We start from the raw sequence: 17,721 nt of genomic DNA, 5'->3' as shown, positions 1-17,721 counted from the left end.
ACCTCACACAGATAGTCAAATGATTGTACCTGAATGCTGTGGACTTTCATTTGACCTCTACAAAGTTTGTTATCCTGCCAGCTCTGGTTGTGCATCCACAGTGTTTTTCTGCGTGTATGCAAGTTCCCTGCATTTCTGCGAACTTCGGCCATGAGACCCATCAGCAAGTTTCTTTATGTGGCCAGCAAAAGCCAGACTCCATTTCCTTAGCAAATATCCTATTAACCTCTGCTCTCCTGGCATATGTAAGCTTGTTCCTCGGTGAATATCTAGAGTATTGAGTCATCAGCTTTCCTTACTTTGTGACACACAAGATTGACTTTCCTGCCTTTGTGTCTGCAGTAGCTCTCTCTAAGGCCCTCTAGGTCTGGTTGGCTTCAAAACTGTTTGTTGTTAATTTCTCTGCATTGCAATGGAATTATGTCCTGTTATGTAAAAACAAAAAACATATACACTCGTCTAAGCACATGGCAAAGGACACAGGATGATAGCCTTCACAGAGCACACCTATATGTGCAATCATTGAGGGACACCAGTCTGCCTTAACAATGACATCCCTATTCCTAAGGTGGACAGTGAAGTACCCTGAGGTACTTCATCAAAATGAAGCTGAAATAAAACTCCAACACTGCAATATAATCCTACACAAATACAATGTGTGCGTAGTGTATTGTATTGGCTCACCTTGTCCCAGATCAAATTTGCCCTGTTGATTGTATTCAGCACAGTAATTCTTGAGTAAATCTTCCAGCTTACTTTGCTGTGTCAGGATCGGTCCCCATCTTGCCCCGTTCTGTATGTTATTTCCCTGTTTGGCCAGCAGGTGTCGGTGGCCATCCTGTTCTCCCGTCAGTTTCCAGTTTTGACATTGTTTTACTCCTAGTGAGTTCCCAGGCCCGCCACGTGGCTGAGTGGGTTAAGCAGGTGGTTGTGGTTAAGCATCATGTTTTTCAGGGGTTCAAGTTGTTGAACTTGTTAAACTTGTCCGAGCCTTTGATTATGTTGTATAATCTTGTTAATTATGGTTCCTTGTGTTCTTGTCTGGCTCCTTGTTTTGCACCTTGGTCAGCTGTCTCTGAATGTATCTAGTTTTGTAATTATGTCCTGTTTCACCTGTGTTCCCTGTGTCTCCAGTGTGACCCTAGTCCCTAGTTTTTGATTGTGATTGATTAGTTATAGCTCACACCTTTCCCTTGTTGAAGCCCTTACTTAATTCTGCAATTGATCATTGTCTTTGTTCCTTGGTTTCTGGTTTCTTGTAGAGTTCTGTTTTATTGCTCAATAAGACCGTTTTTTTCTGAGAGCCGCTTCATGGATTGTCTTTCCACGATGCCATGCTGTACCAGCCTGCCACCATCTGTCAGTGGATCACCTACGTCCTGACAGACAGGAAACAACGTGAGGCTGGGAGGCTGTGCCATAGTGGTTTGTGCTAATCAGACTTAAATATGATGGCATCAAGACTGCATTTGGACATGAGATACATCAGCTAGTGTACTGGTGCAGTAATAACCATCTGGAGCTTAATGTTCTGAAGACCATACAGATGACTGCAGTCTTGAGTAGACGGTCTACAGGTCAATCATTGAATCCAGCCTCATATTGTCAAAGATTGTCCAGTTTGGATCCACCACAACGGGACAGGACCAAACACCAAGTCAGCAGAGCCCTGCCCTCCCTCCAGAAAATTCCAGGTCCAAAACTGTATCAATCCGGATCATTGTTGATCTGTCATACCTCTGTCATTAGCCTCTCACTCAGCTTTCCCTGAGCAGTGGCCCTCTTGAACAACAGAGATAACAACATTCACTATGGCTAAAGCACCCAAGTTCCTGCATTCTTTTGTTGCTTGTCATTTATTAACTTGACTGAAAACAGCAGGTGTAATAACGTTACTGAAATATTTTCCTGTGTACTTCCGACTTTCCCAGCTAAAGCTAAAACCAACAGTACTCAATAAGCAACATCGAAAATGGCGAAAATGTCTGATTAGTTCAAACGAAACACAGAGGCTATTTTAGTATTAAGTATTTTTAAATTCAGTTATGGTTTGTCGGGAGCCGAGTCCTTGGGTGAGCATATTATACTACAAAACCATCGACAGCCACTAGATGGATCCCTTGCCTTTCAAAGAAATAGACCAACTAAACAATTCTTGACTCTAGAGGGAGACCGAATCCGCAGATTGTCTGTAATTTTATAATTTAAATGAAAGGTCACGTGGAAATGAAAATAAAATAAATAAACAGGAAAGCAGCCTCACATACTTTAATAAAGAACAGATGACACCTTTAAGACACTTGTTATCTCTTGCTGGCTAAACAATGTTGTTTCACCTCAATCAAATGAAACAGATGTTACTTCACAGTATTTGCATGCATCCACAGACAGTTTCATTAAGGGTGAATTTTCAGTTGCAAAGGTGTAACCTGCAATGTGTTTCTGTACTGTGGAGTGGGTGCTTTCTCACGTTTCGATTTGCATTTTTAGAATATGGGCTTATTCCCAGGGAACATGCAAATGCAGCCCCTCCCAATCGAACTGGATGCTGGAAGGGGCCCGTGCCCTCCTCCACATAAGTGAAAGGAATATTTCACCCTACTTTTATGACTATTGTATGATATTGATTTATATAAATATTAGCTTGTCGCTGTTTGTTTACATTGAAAAGGTCGGAATTCTATAGCAGAAACTGAGATGAAATAATACAGTGAGTTCAACACCTCAAAATTCTGCCTTGACCTCAGTATCCCAGTTTTTAGTCACTTTTTAAAGCAGATAGTAATGAATTTGAAACATTTTTTTCTTAAGTATATGTGCACAATAGAAGTCTCTATAAAATTATCTGTTGATGTATCCATTAGCAAAAAAAAAAGATTTAAAAAGGTCATAAAATGTCAAACAAAAGAGCAAGTTTATCCTATACAGGAACAGTGCAGTCGTCAAGCAATAAACATCCGTAAGTCCTAATGTGATTTTGTGATTTCATTTTGTTTTTATGTACAGATGACATTCAGACCCACTGACATTACCATTTCAAACAGGGCGTCAGCCCATATGTCACTGCACCTTTTTCAGGTTATGCATTTGTATTGAAAGAGATCCTATGAAAAAAAATGAAATTGTTGTCCTCAACGATCTATTTTCCTGAGTCTTGTCTGTGCGCTGACCGCCCCGTCCTCAGGAACACTGTTTCATCTGCTCCACAATGTTGGAATTAATCTCATAGAGGAAGAAAAATCATATTTTCTGCTGGGTGCCCTGAGGTATCATGAAAGGACTGTCGAGTGGCATACCACGGGTTAACGGCATGTCTTGGAGTATAAATCTGCTGAAATTGCTTCGGAGGTGAAAGGCATGCATAATTCCAAAGACAAGGGGGCTTCAATGAATGTAACACCATGCTCATTGGTGAAAATGAATAACCCAACTTGAGATTCAAGACTGCCAGCTTTTCTTCTTAAACAAAACAATACTGTTTATTTTTCACCTCTAAAGTCACCCTGTTATGGCAACAAATTCACAATTGCTTCATAAGACGTTTATACAATAATTTCTACGTAAATTCAGCAACATTTTTATATAGATAAATAAATATAAATGTGTAGTAATTTACATGATTGTCATATTCAACACAATTTTGGGGATTTTTTCATTTCTCCATACTTGCAGCAAATAAATTATATACCACAAGAAAATGAGCTACCGTTTTTCATCAATCTGTTTTGTTTGAATGGTTGTAGCTGATTTTATTTACGGTTACCATGCAGTCGTCACTGCATATTGAAGTGATGTTTACAAAGTAAACGTTATTCTAAGCAACATGAGAAATGAGGCCTGGCCACAGTAGATGGAATTATCAGGTGCTGTCAATCACTGTTTTCCGCCTCCAGTAGAATATCTTATTGGTACTCTTTGGGTTAACCTGAGGGTACGCTCAATCACCACGGGTTGTTTTTCCCCTGAGTAGGAAATCCTCATTAAGTATAGCTATGGACTATGACCTGTTGGGCATTTTGTGTTGACATCCAGTCCTCATCCTCCCCTTCTGGGTCTGGTGTCTTCGCTTCCTGAGCGAAGCACCTGCTAATTCTCCCAGAATCCTGAAGTCTGTCTTCCTCCTTCCTCTCCTTAAGGATGACAGTAGCACCGGGCACAGCACGCAACTGCCGAGAGGAAAACAAGAAGAGAGCCATCCGTGACATTCCACAGCCCATTGTTGGGGTGAACAACAGCGCAGATGATCCTCTGAAGGTTCACACTGACTTGCTTTGCTGACGCTTTCACCCAAAGCAACTTACAATTTCCATCCCTCCATCTCCTAATGATTTATCTACTACAGATTCAATAAGACTGGAACCTGTTCCAGGAAAGACAGAGCATATGGTAGGACACCCTCTGAACTGGATGCCAGTCCATCGCACACTGTTTATCAAGGGCATACCTAGAAATTCTGGACCCCTGATAAAATGTCACCTTGGGTCCCCCTGCCTAACTTTATGTGTTCATGGGTCTTTCTCAAATGCTGAGCCCCCTGAATCTGCCAGGGTATCCATGCTCCTCCAACACCCCTCCCGTTGACAGTTTAAAGCTGGGCTGGCGAACCTGATCCATGGAGAGCCGGTGCAGGTCTTTGGGATGACCTTTCAATCAGCCAATAATAAAGCAATGGCTCTCAACTCCAGTCCTGGGGACCCACTGTCATTGGCTGATTGAGAGGCCATCCCAAAAACCCGCACCGGCTCTCTATGGATCAGGTTCGCCAGCCCTGGTAAAGACACTAATTCACCTAAATCAATATTTCCGGACCGTGAAGAGAAACCAGAGTAGCAGGACTGACCCACACATAAAACAAGGGTGGGACTCAAACCCACAACCCAGGAGACATGGGTCTACAATGCTTCCCTCCGAGCCACTGAGCAGGCTCAGGTGGGTCATATCAGGGCTCCTGGCAGCTGATCCAGCAAATTGTGGAAATTGTTTCCTTAATCACTAGAAACATTAAGGGCAATCTTTGGACATACCAGGAATTATCTCAGGAATAAAATCAGGAAATTATAAATAGCACATTACACGTCATTACTGTCTGGCATTACTGTCTAGTGGAAGAGTGACTAATATCTCCATAATACCTATATGTGTCTTGTATTTGCATTGTATGGCTTCCAGTAAATGGCAACTCATTCACCCTACGCTCCTGTCACCCCCCCCCCCCCCCCCCCCCCCACCACACACACACACCCCCCCTACTGGTTTCGTAATGTTTTTAGCATTCAAACTCCCCCCGTAAGTCTAGCTTTGTCTAAATACCTTTCCTTGAGCTCTCTATGTTCGTAAAGCAGATGAGGAGCCTTCAAAAGACGAATTTACAGAACGGGAGAAGCAACGGAAATGGCACAAGGACAAAGAGCGCTTGGCTTCCATACGCAATGTAAGTGGCTGGCGAAATAATTAGATGTTTGCTGCAGGCCTCACCTCCGATTTTAAATTTGTGCTTTGATATTACGTGTAGTGTTATGGGAACGCCTGGCTGAAAAAGCAGATTTCTGAATGCGGTATGACTGAGGGTGTAATACGTAATGGTCAGACACAGCCGGTGCCACACAAGCAAAATAAGCTGTCTAGGGTGATGGGGGCTGGGGAAGCAGGTGATCACTGGGTTATGACAGCAGACAGTGGACTTTAGGTAGAAATGAGGTAGACAGTTGAAAAGGTTTTAGCTTCAAATGGAAAAATTGTGCATCGAGTGCAGACTGAGGTTCTGCTATGATGGTTTAGATGCACTTGTACCATAGGAGGCGTAATTACAATGCAGCTATATTTGAGTACTGCATGTGACATCTTTAGGTGTCACACCCTGCTTTTCCACTGTTTTTATGCTGCCCTGGACAAAACAAACCTCCATGCATCCACCAATGGGAGCAGTGTGCAATTAAGCAGGCTAAGGATCTGTGCCTGTGCCCGGAAGTTTGTGGGTTCAAATCCCCTGGCTCAAAATGCTTTGGGTAAAAGTATCGGTTAAATAAATGTAAGAGATCTTGCCAGATGAAACTGAATCGGATTCCCTGCATGTCATAAAGCAGGATTCTGTTCATGTCTGGATAAGCATCATCCAATAAAAGTTCAACCAGCCAACAACTATCACACTCTTTTGTTTTATGTTTAAATTTCTTCTATACTAACTCGTAAAGTCACACTGATTTTCATTCCTATACAGGGAATCGCTGAGGTAAAGCCTTAACCAGGCTATATGAGACTTTGCATGCTAAGCTTTGCTGAATGGATTCAACGAAATGGTAGCATATAGATATGACCATGTTGTTCTCCTGGAAATCTCTTAGTCCGCTGAATGGGTTATTAAAAAATATCTTTTTATAAATATATACAATTCAAAGGGCAGCATGGTGTCTCAGTAGGTAGCACTGATGCCTCACTGCGGGGGGGGGGTGTCAAATCCTGCCCCTGCACTGTGTTTGTGTGGAGTTTGCATGTTCTCCCTATGTTAGAATTATCTGGTTTCAAAAGAAATTCAAGGTAATACAGTTAGACTAACTGGCTTCCCTAAATTATTCGTAGTGCAGATATTTATATGGGCCTATAACATACCTTTAATTTTGTTTTAAGATTTGACCCTTTTTCCCAGAAAGTCCTCAATGCCGCTGTTTTTTTAAAGATAGAAATAAACTTTAAATCTAATGCGAGACAATAGCAAAAGTACATAAGAGCCCCGGAAATGAATTATGCAGTCGCATTTACCTTCACCTGGACATTTTCCTTCTTCAGCTGCAGACCCATTCTGAATTGCTTAAAGCCTGCCTGGGAAATAGCAATGTTTATGACTGCTGGCCCCAGCAGAATGCAGCAGTCACATGATCGTCCCTGTAGCTCAGGCCTCTATCTAAGTCTGATGTGTGTCATTTGTCAAGCGTAACAGTAAACAGAATGGTTATGAAATGAAATCATTAAGTACCTGTCCTTGGAGCACTTTGGAGGGGTGGGGCTGGGGGGTTGGAGGGCTGGCCAGGGTTATCGTTCCTAACCGTTGCGTACCTGACTTTATAGCAGCCGTTGCCTGTTTTGTTGGTAGCTTTTATAAGCATCTCTCACACAGTGCAATGCAGGTTGCAGTCTAACAAGCAGCCTTGGCTTGACCGGAAGGGAGCCGGGTCCAAACCCTCAAAGCTTCTTGGCTGACGAAAAAATAAAAAGGATGACTGGATACTTCTAATGCAGGGGAAAAAAAACAAAACAATATGTGATGTAGTCCAAAACAATGACTGTGGTCCGTAGACAAAACAAACATATTCAACTACAGTAAATAATAAAGCAAATGATCTAGCTATCGATCATCCAAAACCACTTATCCAGTACAGGAGCCTGGAGCCTATCCCAGACGGCATTCTGGACAGGGCACAGTCCATCACAGGACACACATACTCCCACACTGTCACCCCGTTTGCCCTCACTACATGTTTTTGGCCTAAAAGAAATTCATGCATGCAACCCGGGAAGAAAACACATATCCCAGCCGAAATCAAATCCAAAACCTGAGGAACTTGAGAGTACAGCACTATCCAGTGAGCCACCATACCACCCATAAAGACAAAATTACAGAAATTACAGGAATTTCCAGACTGAGGATCCTTATTACACCACATGTTCTAATTTTGAACTGATGTTTCCTCACGTTTTGGTTGACATGACCTGCAAATAAGAGCAAAAATTATAAAACCAGGAAACTTCAGCATGTCCCACACCCAAAGACTTCAGTAGAAATTCTGATTTATTGCATGGGTGCATGAACTCAAAGCGTAAAGTAGAAGAATTTACTAGTTTTTTGGTTTATGTTGTTTCTCTTTTTTGCTGATCCAGTGCAGCAGATGTTTTCCTTGTCTAAACTAGCATTCACAACTTGTTTTGCTTTCCTATTTTATCTTCCCTTTTTTTCTGCAAAGCTACATTCTTCTAATCTAATAAAAATCATTACAGAGGTGCACTCCAGGCATATACTGTTGTATACTCTTGTACTGCATGTTATATATCTACCCTGTCTAGTGTCTTCCACACCAGGGACGGTCTCCAGGCTCACGAGCACCGTACTGGTTATGGAAGACGGACGGATTATTGCTCATAAATCATTAAATGGCTAAACGTGTCCTGAGCTTCAACCGAAACATGTGTGAATCAAGATATGTGCAATTTGCGGCGTATGCGTTGTTAGCCTGACAAAAATGTTTAATAGAAGTACAGTGGTACCTCGGTTCTCGAACTTAATCCGTTCCGGACTCCGGATCGAATCCTAAAAAGTTCTGATCGAATTTTTCCCATAAGAAATAATGGAAAACCAATTAATTGGTTCCCGGCCCCTCAAAATTACACCTAAATATGTTTTTTCTTCTTTTTTAGCATTTAAACACAAAATGAACAGGATAAAACAAGAAAAGCATTTTTTTCTTAATGGCTTCCAAAACGATAAAGATCTTATCCCAACATTACCCCTGTCCTGCCCCGATCGTCCGCTCCTTCCGTGTGTCACGCCCCCTCGTTAACCTCGTGTGGGATCCCAGGTTGATCACCTGCGTGAAGTTGGCCCCCCATATGTTTCAGATTTCAACCAAACTGGTCTCAATCGTATGTGCCGCGTTTGTGCCGGATTGTGCCGTTAAAATTTTTGTTTGTGCTGTTTTAGTTTCTGAGATATAAATGTGTGTTTACATGGTGACGTCATCAGCGTGAAGTTGGCCCCCCATTTGCGTCTGATTTCCACCAGACCGATCGCAATCGTGTGTGCTGCGTTTGTGCTGGTTTGTGCCGTTAAAACTATCCTTTGTGCTGCTTTAGTTTCCGAGATATTAATGTTTGTTTACATGGTCACGTGACACCAGCGTGAAGTTAGCCCCCCATTTGTGTCTGATTTCCACCAAACCGATCGCAATCGTATGTACTGCGTTTGTGCTGGTTTGTGCCGTTAAAACTGTCTTTTGTGCTGCTTTAGTTTTCTGAGATATTAATGTTTGAAATGTTGTCCCCCCTCCCATTTGCGTCTGATTTCGACCAAACCGATCGCATTAATAGTTTGTGCCGTTTGAAAGTTGTCTGTATTGTTATTTTTCTGAGTTATATCTCTTAGTTTATGCCTTTATGTGATCGCCGTATAGTGCTCAGGCTTGTGTTTCTCATGTTAACGGAAAGTGGAGCGTTTGATGACTACGCGACAAAGCTGCATGTAGACTTAGTCAGCCCCGCCAGCCAGCTGCATTTTAGGATCATGCTAGATATTTTCACAAATGACCGACAGTTACATACTGCCTCGTTACGTGCAGGCTTGACCCAGGTTATCATCTGTTCTACCAACTCATCACAACACAGTACGATTCCTTGAGATGTAAAGATTCTTGGGAATGTGTAATTTGGGAGTGAAAAAGCAAAACTACAGTATGGAAAGTGGCTCTTGCGGTGTCAAAAGTGATTGTGTGCCATTTACAGTGGTAAAGCACATCACAGAACCCTAAATTATATGCAGACGTACATAGCGTTTTGCTACAAGGTAGTGAACGCCCCAGCACCAAACGCGACCAGTTAATGCTTAATACTGTACAACAATGTATAATAAACTCTTGTCATTTTGCCTGCACTGTGTATTTGATGTCTTTACCTTCCCATGGACCCTCTTACTTCTTGCACATGGCGATTAAATAAAAATGTCCAATAATGAAGTTTTACTGTCTTTGTAAAAATATAGCGAAAATATGTATGTCTGTGTATGAATATGTATGTATGTATGTGTGTGTATAGTTAATGAACAGGTACAGACCTCAAAAATATTAACGCCCGCGCCCCCCAATTTCTAAAATGGCATTGCTCACGTGAAAATACAGCGCCCACTTATTAAATAGCAGCATAAAATGAATACAAAGTGCTACATATGAAACGCATATGGGTGTTAGCCGCTGAGAACCTGAATTTATTCAGCACGATCTTGAAATGCGTTATCTGGCTGGCAGGGCTGACTAAGTACGTGCAGCTTTGTCGCGGAGTCATCAAACGCTCCACCTTCTGTTAACATGAGAAACATGAGCTTGAGCACTATACGGCGATCACGTAAAGGCATAAACTAAGAGACATAACTCAGAAAAATAACAATACAGACAACTTTCAAACGGCACAAACTATTGCGATCGGTTTGGTCGAAATCAGACGCAAATGGGAGGGGGGACAACATTTCAAACATTAATATCTCAGAAACTAAAGCAGCACAAAAGACAGTTTTAACGGCACAAACCAGCACAAACGCAGTACATACGATTGCGATCGGTTTGGTGGAAATCAGACACAAATGGGGGGCTAACTTCACGCTGGTGTCACGTGACCATGTAAACAACAGTAATATCTCGGAAACTAAAGCAGCACAAAGGACAGTTTTAACGGCACAAACCAGCACAAACGCAGTACATACGATTGCGATCGGTTTGGTGGAAATCAGACACAAATGGGGGGCTAACTTCACGCTGGTGTCACGTGACCATGTAAACAAACATTAATATCTCGGAAACTAAAGCAGCACAAAGGATAGTTTTAACGGCACAAACCAGCACAAACGCAGCACACACGATTGCGATCGGTCTGGTGGAAATCAGACGCAAATGGGGGGCCAACTTCACGCTGATGACGTCACCATGTAAACACACATTTATATCTCAGAAACTAAAACAGCACAAACAAAAATTTTAATGGCACAATCCGGCACAAACGCGGCACATACGATTGAGACCAGTTTGGTTGAAATCTGAAACATATGGGGGGCCAACTTCACGCAGGTCATGTACCCAGCTGTTTCTGGTTGTTGTCATTAGTCCTCTGTATTAAGTCCGCGTTTCAGTTTGTTTCCCCAGTCCGGTCATTGGGAGCGTTCGACTTGCTTACAGCGCTGGCTTAAAGCAACGCACTCTGATCCTGACGCAATGCATTACGGTTACATGCATTGTGACCTCTCACCCGGCTGCACAAACTGGAACCGCCTCCGTGACGACACACCTTTGCCCTTATTTTTATTTTATTTTTTTATTTTTTTTATTAACTCAATGCCACAGGAACAATAGGTATTACACAATCATGTCAAGTTAACATTCCTTTGCCCTTATTGCTGAAGAGTTTAGTTAAACGCATGACGTTTGTATTCCAGGCAGTTCCGAAGCGTAATCTGCTATTTCTCGCGAATATCACATAAAGCAGTGAGAACTGGTTTTCAGTTAATTTACCTGGTAAAATAAAGTTTAAATAAATTATATAAATGCTGTAATAGTTAGTGGTTTATTTATTGTTAGTTACTGTAATGTTGCGCTGCGTTATTTGGTTAATCGTCCAGTTTGTGAAGAAGGCATTCAAGTAAAAATTGCATTGTAGTATGACTCATTTCCTGGCGCGTACAATTTATATTAGGTCAGCGTTCACGGCTCGACTTCTGATATTCAGATCGAGTTCTAGGTCAAACTGGTTTGTTTGACTTTGAAGAAATTCGAGTTCTAGTGAGTTCGAGAACCGAGGTACCACTGTAGTTGCATGTTTATTGTGGTCTCTTTTTTTGAGCACTGAATTAGGCCTATCCATAAAGTTTTTCCCTCTACCAGTTAGCCCATCTTCCAGCAGCTTATCCCAGGATATATCTACACAGTAATGTGCAAAACTTTTAGGCCGTTAAAGAAAACCTGTAAAGGTAGGCTATTTATCTAAGTAGCTGAGTGCACATTTACTCAGGAAAAAAACAATGTAACATTGGAATATATGCAAATGAACAGTAACAATTAAAATAAGGATTTCTCCTGTTCTCCAAAGTCACTGCTATCTAAACCACAGTATAGCTTCCCAAACCTCTGCTCAGGGGCTCCTTAGCTAGTCCATGTTTTTGTTAAATGTAACCAATATTCGCTAGATTAATTAGTTAAGTAATTTTATTAGATTGATTATCCAAACATGGTATAATATAGTACATGAGTCGAAAAAAAAAGATTGTATCGTGATGGTTACTGCAAATTCTAGCTAAAATGGCTAAGCTAATACACGTGTAAACCGTTTAAATCAGTTTTACCCCAAAGTATACCCCTAAGACATTTGCACAGTACTGTATAGGCCTATGTGTCACTTAGGGCATCAAACAACTGATATTGTACAGTAGACAATCATTGTAAAAGTATACTTATACTAAACGTATTTCAAAAGTATATGCAGTATATGTATATCACAGGTTCTTAACGGTCCGATCTTATCGAATATGCGCGACCGCTTTAAGTTAAATGTCAGAAGCCGTTTCACTCTTCGCAGTTACGTTATGAGTAATGCATATACTCGCTTTCACCTTTTCTCCGTCACGTGGCTTTTCTTTTATTTAACTGCCTTTGCCTTTTTATTTATTTTTATAAGTAAACCTTTTTAACATGCCCTTTAAGAATTCCACGGGAAATGGTCCACGGTAAATGCAATGTGCACTTTTGGCATAAATGCACAGTAATGCATCCGAGTATGACCGTCTGACTGCCTTTGCCGGACGAGGGAACGTTTATGAGTCATAGCACGTAAAAAGCTAAGAAGGCAGCTCAGGTCGGCATCTCAATACGTGAGAAACAATTAGAAAGGTCTCCTTTTCTCCCTTCCTTCTCAGGTATTAATGCTCATAACTCAGCTTTATGTCTCACATCGACCGAAACTGTAAACGAAAAGTGGGGCAGGTTCCCATGGGGGCGAAATCTTTTAATGTTAAACAGATGCGCAGCCGTAAACACGGGGCCGCAGCGCCTAAACCATCTAATAAACCCTCCGGAAATCACCAAATCTGCTGGTGTTTAAAAAGTGAAATTCACTTTCCTCGAGCGAATAATTAAAGAATCCTTTATATCGTGTATGTTTGTGCTGTGCCTGTGAGAAAATAATGTTGGTACTCATTATTTATATGACTCAGTATAAATAGAATAAGTGGTACAAATGTTATGCTGAGTTTATTCGTGACAGAAACCAGAGCTGCAGATATCAGGCGAAACGTGTTCAGAGTGCAACAGGTAAACTTTATATAACGAAATGCTCGCCGTGCCTGCAGCGATGTGCTTAGAAAGCGGCGTCCTGTAACTCGATGCGTAAAGATGTCACAAAGGACATGATTTTTAAACCGATGCAGGTCAGTATATCAGACTTGGTTCTTTCCCAAGCCATGCAGCACGCTAAAAGTAATTTGGGTATTTTTTGTGCCCACTCAGTAAAAATACCAGTCACCTACACATGTATACTATTTTCAGGTGAGAACCCTGTTCTGCCAAGTATTATAACATTTTAACACGAGGTCTCTACTCTCAGAGCCTTCTGCGCTAGATGAAGCCATCTTCCGTATACTGTACATTTGACTCACATTCCTTTGCACCAGTCAACGTGACACTTGAGGAAATCTTGAGCTGGTTTTTTGGAAGGGTGGTGGGAGGGGGAGCTCTGTTTTTTCATATAATTTCTGATGAGGTGCAGGTTCCATATCTTTCATAGCCTTCATGAATTAAACAACATCAGTCTAATGATTATTGCGCAATATCATCAGATATGTTTGAGTACCGTTTCTTGCATTAAGCAATTTCATGTTGGATGCGATTTCAAAAATTGTGATTATGTTATCAACACTACAGTGAGGGAGGCATATTTTTGTATCTTTAGCATTTCTCCATGATTGAGTATAGTGAAATACATATATATATAGAGAGAGAGTATGTATATATATATATATATATATATATATATATATATATATATATATATATATATATATATATATAATAGAGTAGTGTTTGAAGATTTGTTGAGAAAAAAAATGAAGGATTCTTTGTCAAACACGGCATATTTCTGAAAACAGCTTATATAAATTTTTACATAATTGTATGCAGAGTATTGCTTTGCCCTGCCTTCTGCCACGTGTGTCTCAGGATAGGCTTCAACCCCCCCTGACTGAACTGGATAAGCAGCTGGAAGATGGACGGGTATATGTGTATCAGGGTGTATCAGGGATTCCCTTATATTCTCATAATTTTCTTTGGACTCTTTATCCAAAAGTTACTCCAATGTTACTCTTTCCAAGACTGCAAAGGCTGAAGCTTCTCTATCAAAAATGAAATGGAAGGGCATTTTGGGGCTGAGGGTGTCACAGGATAACTGGGACTCCATCAATAGTTTATGATTTTTTATTTTTTATTTTTTGGTACAGTTTCGTGTAACTGGCCAGTCTTTTGTAGACAATATTTTCTCATTAGCTCTCCTGCCCCCCTAGAGCACCACATACTGCTGCTGAGACTGGGATGGGGTGGGGTGTATCGCCTTATTTTGAGTTACACTCTCCCTTTTCTCTATGCTGTCTGCAGTCATTTCAGCTCGACATTAGGGGTTTGCAAGGCGGTGGTGATTCCCCCCCCAATGGCTGGCATCACTATTCTTGTTGTCACGAGTCACGATGTGGGGTAAGGTGGGGGGGTTGGGGGGTCTGCGTTTGAGATGCTTAGCTGCGTCAGTCTGTGTGCTTTGGCCTTTCATGCTGCACATGGTTAATGTGCTATGGCAAAGAGATCACATGCTCTATGAAGTTTGTTTGGTGTAGTTTCCCTTAAAATGCTCTCCAGAAAATACAACAAAGTGCACATGTGTACATGTGTTTTTTTCAATTAAAATCACCCACTGATTATAGTAATTACTTCACAACCATTCGGTGGTTAGAGCAAAGTTTGCAGTTATTCCAAACTCAGTACAGTAAAGGTAACGTATAGGATGACACAAAACAAGCCGTCACTTTGAGTTTTGTGTTGGCATGGTATTTTGTTAGTTTATATGATTTTTGGAAGTGTCATAATAAATCATTTGAAGCAGACAATATTTTGAAATGTGTTTATATGTTCTGTATGTGCCGTGTATAAACAAACTGATTTTTTAATTATATAATGTCACTTGTCTTCTGTTGAGTAAATACTGGCAAAATGGCAGTAAGACTTGCTCTTCTGTGGTTTCAGGGTGAATCATAGTTGATACAACAGGCATCTACTTGCTATTACTACTGTTCTGATTCAGGTAACCTTTTCAACATGAATCTTTGAATGACTCACTACAGTCTAATAATAGAAGACTTTCTGTTGGTGATTGGGCGTGAGTGCAAACATTAGCCCCGCAAAGACCAAAGAGAGGCAGAGGATCCGAATGCGGTTATCAAACCGGAATGGAGCCACAGGAACGTCCTAAACATTTGGAAATTCATCACAGCGGGGTTTAAAGGTAAGCTCTTCAAAATGCTTCAAGGACCTTAATGAGGAAGACATCAAAGGTGAGTCCCAGCTCTCAGAGAGTCTCAAATGCAGTAACAAGAGATAGAAAGCAGCATCTCATATCTCAGCTCGTCGGCTGCAGACCTTGCTGCAGTCCTCTGAGAGCACAGCAGCACAGGCAACTGATTAGGTACCATGTTAGAATTCACTGGACAAAGTCAGAATGAAGCTCTTTGTTTTCAACAGAGTTGGGTGAACTGACAGGCATGCCCATCCGTGCAGAATTACAGCAGATATGTCTGGACAAGTTGAAACCCAGCAAAAGAAAAAAAAGAATAAAAATGAAGTAGCACTCAGTGACCTTTCATGAATAAAGAGAAGAGAAAATCAACATTTAACTTTATAATACCATATATGCAAACTGCAGGTTGTAATGTAGTTGGAGAAAGGAAAGGTGCCTAGGTTTGGGAGAAGAAGCCGAATCGTTCTTTGGATATGTATTTAACTCATTTTACCCTTGTGTCTTGATATGATATGTGTTTTCTTGGATGTGTACCACCTCAAAAATATACTTCTAAGTTGCTCATTGCGTAGTACTGTAACCTTCCATTGCCAGGGTAGAGGTTCTGCTTCTACCTTTGGTTCTGCTTCCGTGCAGTTTGCCTGTTCTCTACATCTAAGTTTCCTACTAAGTACTCAGGTTTCCCTTAGTAGCCTGAAAACATGCATTTTAATGAATCAGTGAATCTAAATTTCTTTGACTATGTGACCAAGTGTGGCAATGTACGTCTAGTGATGCTCTGGCATCCTCTCTGACCTTATTTAAATTGTAACTAATTAAAGAAACGAAAAAGCTAGGCCTCAGGAATGAGAGTTGGTCACTACGTGACGTTGATAACGTAAAGCCTATGTGTGTGTCAGGGAATTCTGTCAGCTGGTGGCTAAGTCCCCCAATGATTAAGCTCATCTGGCCTCCTGCATGGAGAAGTTTTCCTGCTTAGTTTCTCAACTAGTGCTTTTATTGAAAGAGACTTATACTTTGCCCTCATTTACAGAACCGGATGTTTTCTTTGAGTAATTTCAGTTAAGTACCTTAACCAAGGGCATCATCACAGGGACGCTGCTGGTGTTTGAACTTTGAATTTTGAGTTACATGCTCATAACAGCAACACCTACTTTTATTCCTCAGTTAGATGAATACTAGCCTGGACTCGGGATTACTGGCCGAGCTTTTTCTATGACTATCTTTGAACTCTGCTGGGGTCGCTGCTTCTCTGCCTGCCGAGTCGTTTTACTACCCATTAAGATGCTAAAACGCTTAACGAGTTTCTGGCGATAAAGTAGGCCGCAACCCCGCCAAGTAGTGGCAGTTTCTCCATGACCCAAATCTTATCTGCTTTAAGACGGGGGAGTAGCTCATTAAGTTTGGCATGCCCAAAAAAACTAATCTGTACTCTGGATTTTTTCAATTGTATTTTTTCTTGATGCCCTATAATTTAGGCTGCTTATGTGCTTGACTTCATGTTGCCAATAAGACAGGATTACGAGACAGTATAGAGTATATAGTACAATTAGTTAAATGTCAAACACAATGTAGCATTCTACCAGGTTTGTTAATATTGTGCTCTAAAAACATTTTTTCTTTTTCTTTTTTCGGGGTGTGTGTGAATAAAGAGTGGAAGAGGCCAGGTGTCTTGCTTTCTGTAGTATAAAGAGATTTCTAGAGTGTTTTTGGATACAGAGGATCACTTTTCACTAATCTTAATAGTTTTGTCTTGTTTTGTAACTGGAAAACCCTTGTCTATGTACACATGTTATTTTACTTTTTAAGTCTGTAGTCATAATTTTTTTGTTTGTGAATATATAAGATGTGTTTATATATGAATGCATGTATACACACTGCATATATAAATAGTAGTTAACGCTACTGGATAAGTGTTAAAATATTACGTGTTTTTTTTTTTTTTTTTTTTTAAACCCACTTAATACCCAACTGAAACACTTTCAGTTTTTTTGCACCATTGATAGTGTGGCACTCCTTAGGCTGTTTTTACTTGACTAGGTGGCTATAGTTCCCAAGTTGTAATGACAATTGCATCAGTGTGCAGATCACTTGCAGAATGCGTATAATAAAACACTGACAAGAAATATGATAAGCTCAAAAATGAGAGGCAAAGAGGAATAATGAAGTTGTAGTATGACTAATGCAAAATGGACATGTCTGGTCTGTCCTCTTTTATTAAGAAAGTAATGTAATCAGAAATCAAGAAAAAAAAGCCCCAAATGATAATCGGTGTGACCGGGAAAGTATACCTGGTTATTTCCAGAGAATTTCCCCTCCCATAAGCCAGGCATATTTTCTGATACATCCCACACAAATCAGTATCATTTTATTTTCAGACACACTGCAGTCTTTGAATGTTCCATTTTTATTTACTTTCTGATGTGA

The 17,721-nt window shown here is 40.8% G+C and overlaps 2 long non-coding RNA genes across 2 annotated transcripts; one reads left to right on the top strand and one right to left on the bottom strand.

Moving 5' to 3' along the window:
* Positions 1-3,412: 3,412 nt before the first annotated feature.
* Positions 3,413-8,971, bottom strand: LOC140592284 (uncharacterized). Its single transcript, XR_011992629.1, has 4 exons — positions 8,497-8,971; positions 6,971-7,190; positions 6,757-6,816; positions 3,413-4,166 (listed from the first exon to the last, which is right to left on the bottom strand). It is a non-coding gene; the product is annotated as an uncharacterized lncRNA (long non-coding RNA).
* LOC140592285 (uncharacterized) lies at positions 5,292-17,103 on the top strand. The gene is made up of 3 exons (XR_011992630.1): positions 5,292-5,431; positions 15,024-15,282; positions 15,519-17,103. It is a non-coding gene; the product is annotated as an uncharacterized lncRNA (long non-coding RNA).
* Positions 17,104-17,721: the final 618 nt, after the last annotated feature.

This window comes from Paramormyrops kingsleyae, chromosome 8, assembly GCF_048594095.1.
Source record: "Paramormyrops kingsleyae isolate MSU_618 chromosome 8, PKINGS_0.4, whole genome shotgun sequence".
NCBI lineage: Eukaryota > Metazoa > Chordata > Actinopteri > Osteoglossiformes > Mormyridae > Paramormyrops > Paramormyrops kingsleyae.
Note: the sequence above shows the minus strand (reverse complement) of the source record. Positions and strands in the feature narration are given on the sequence as shown.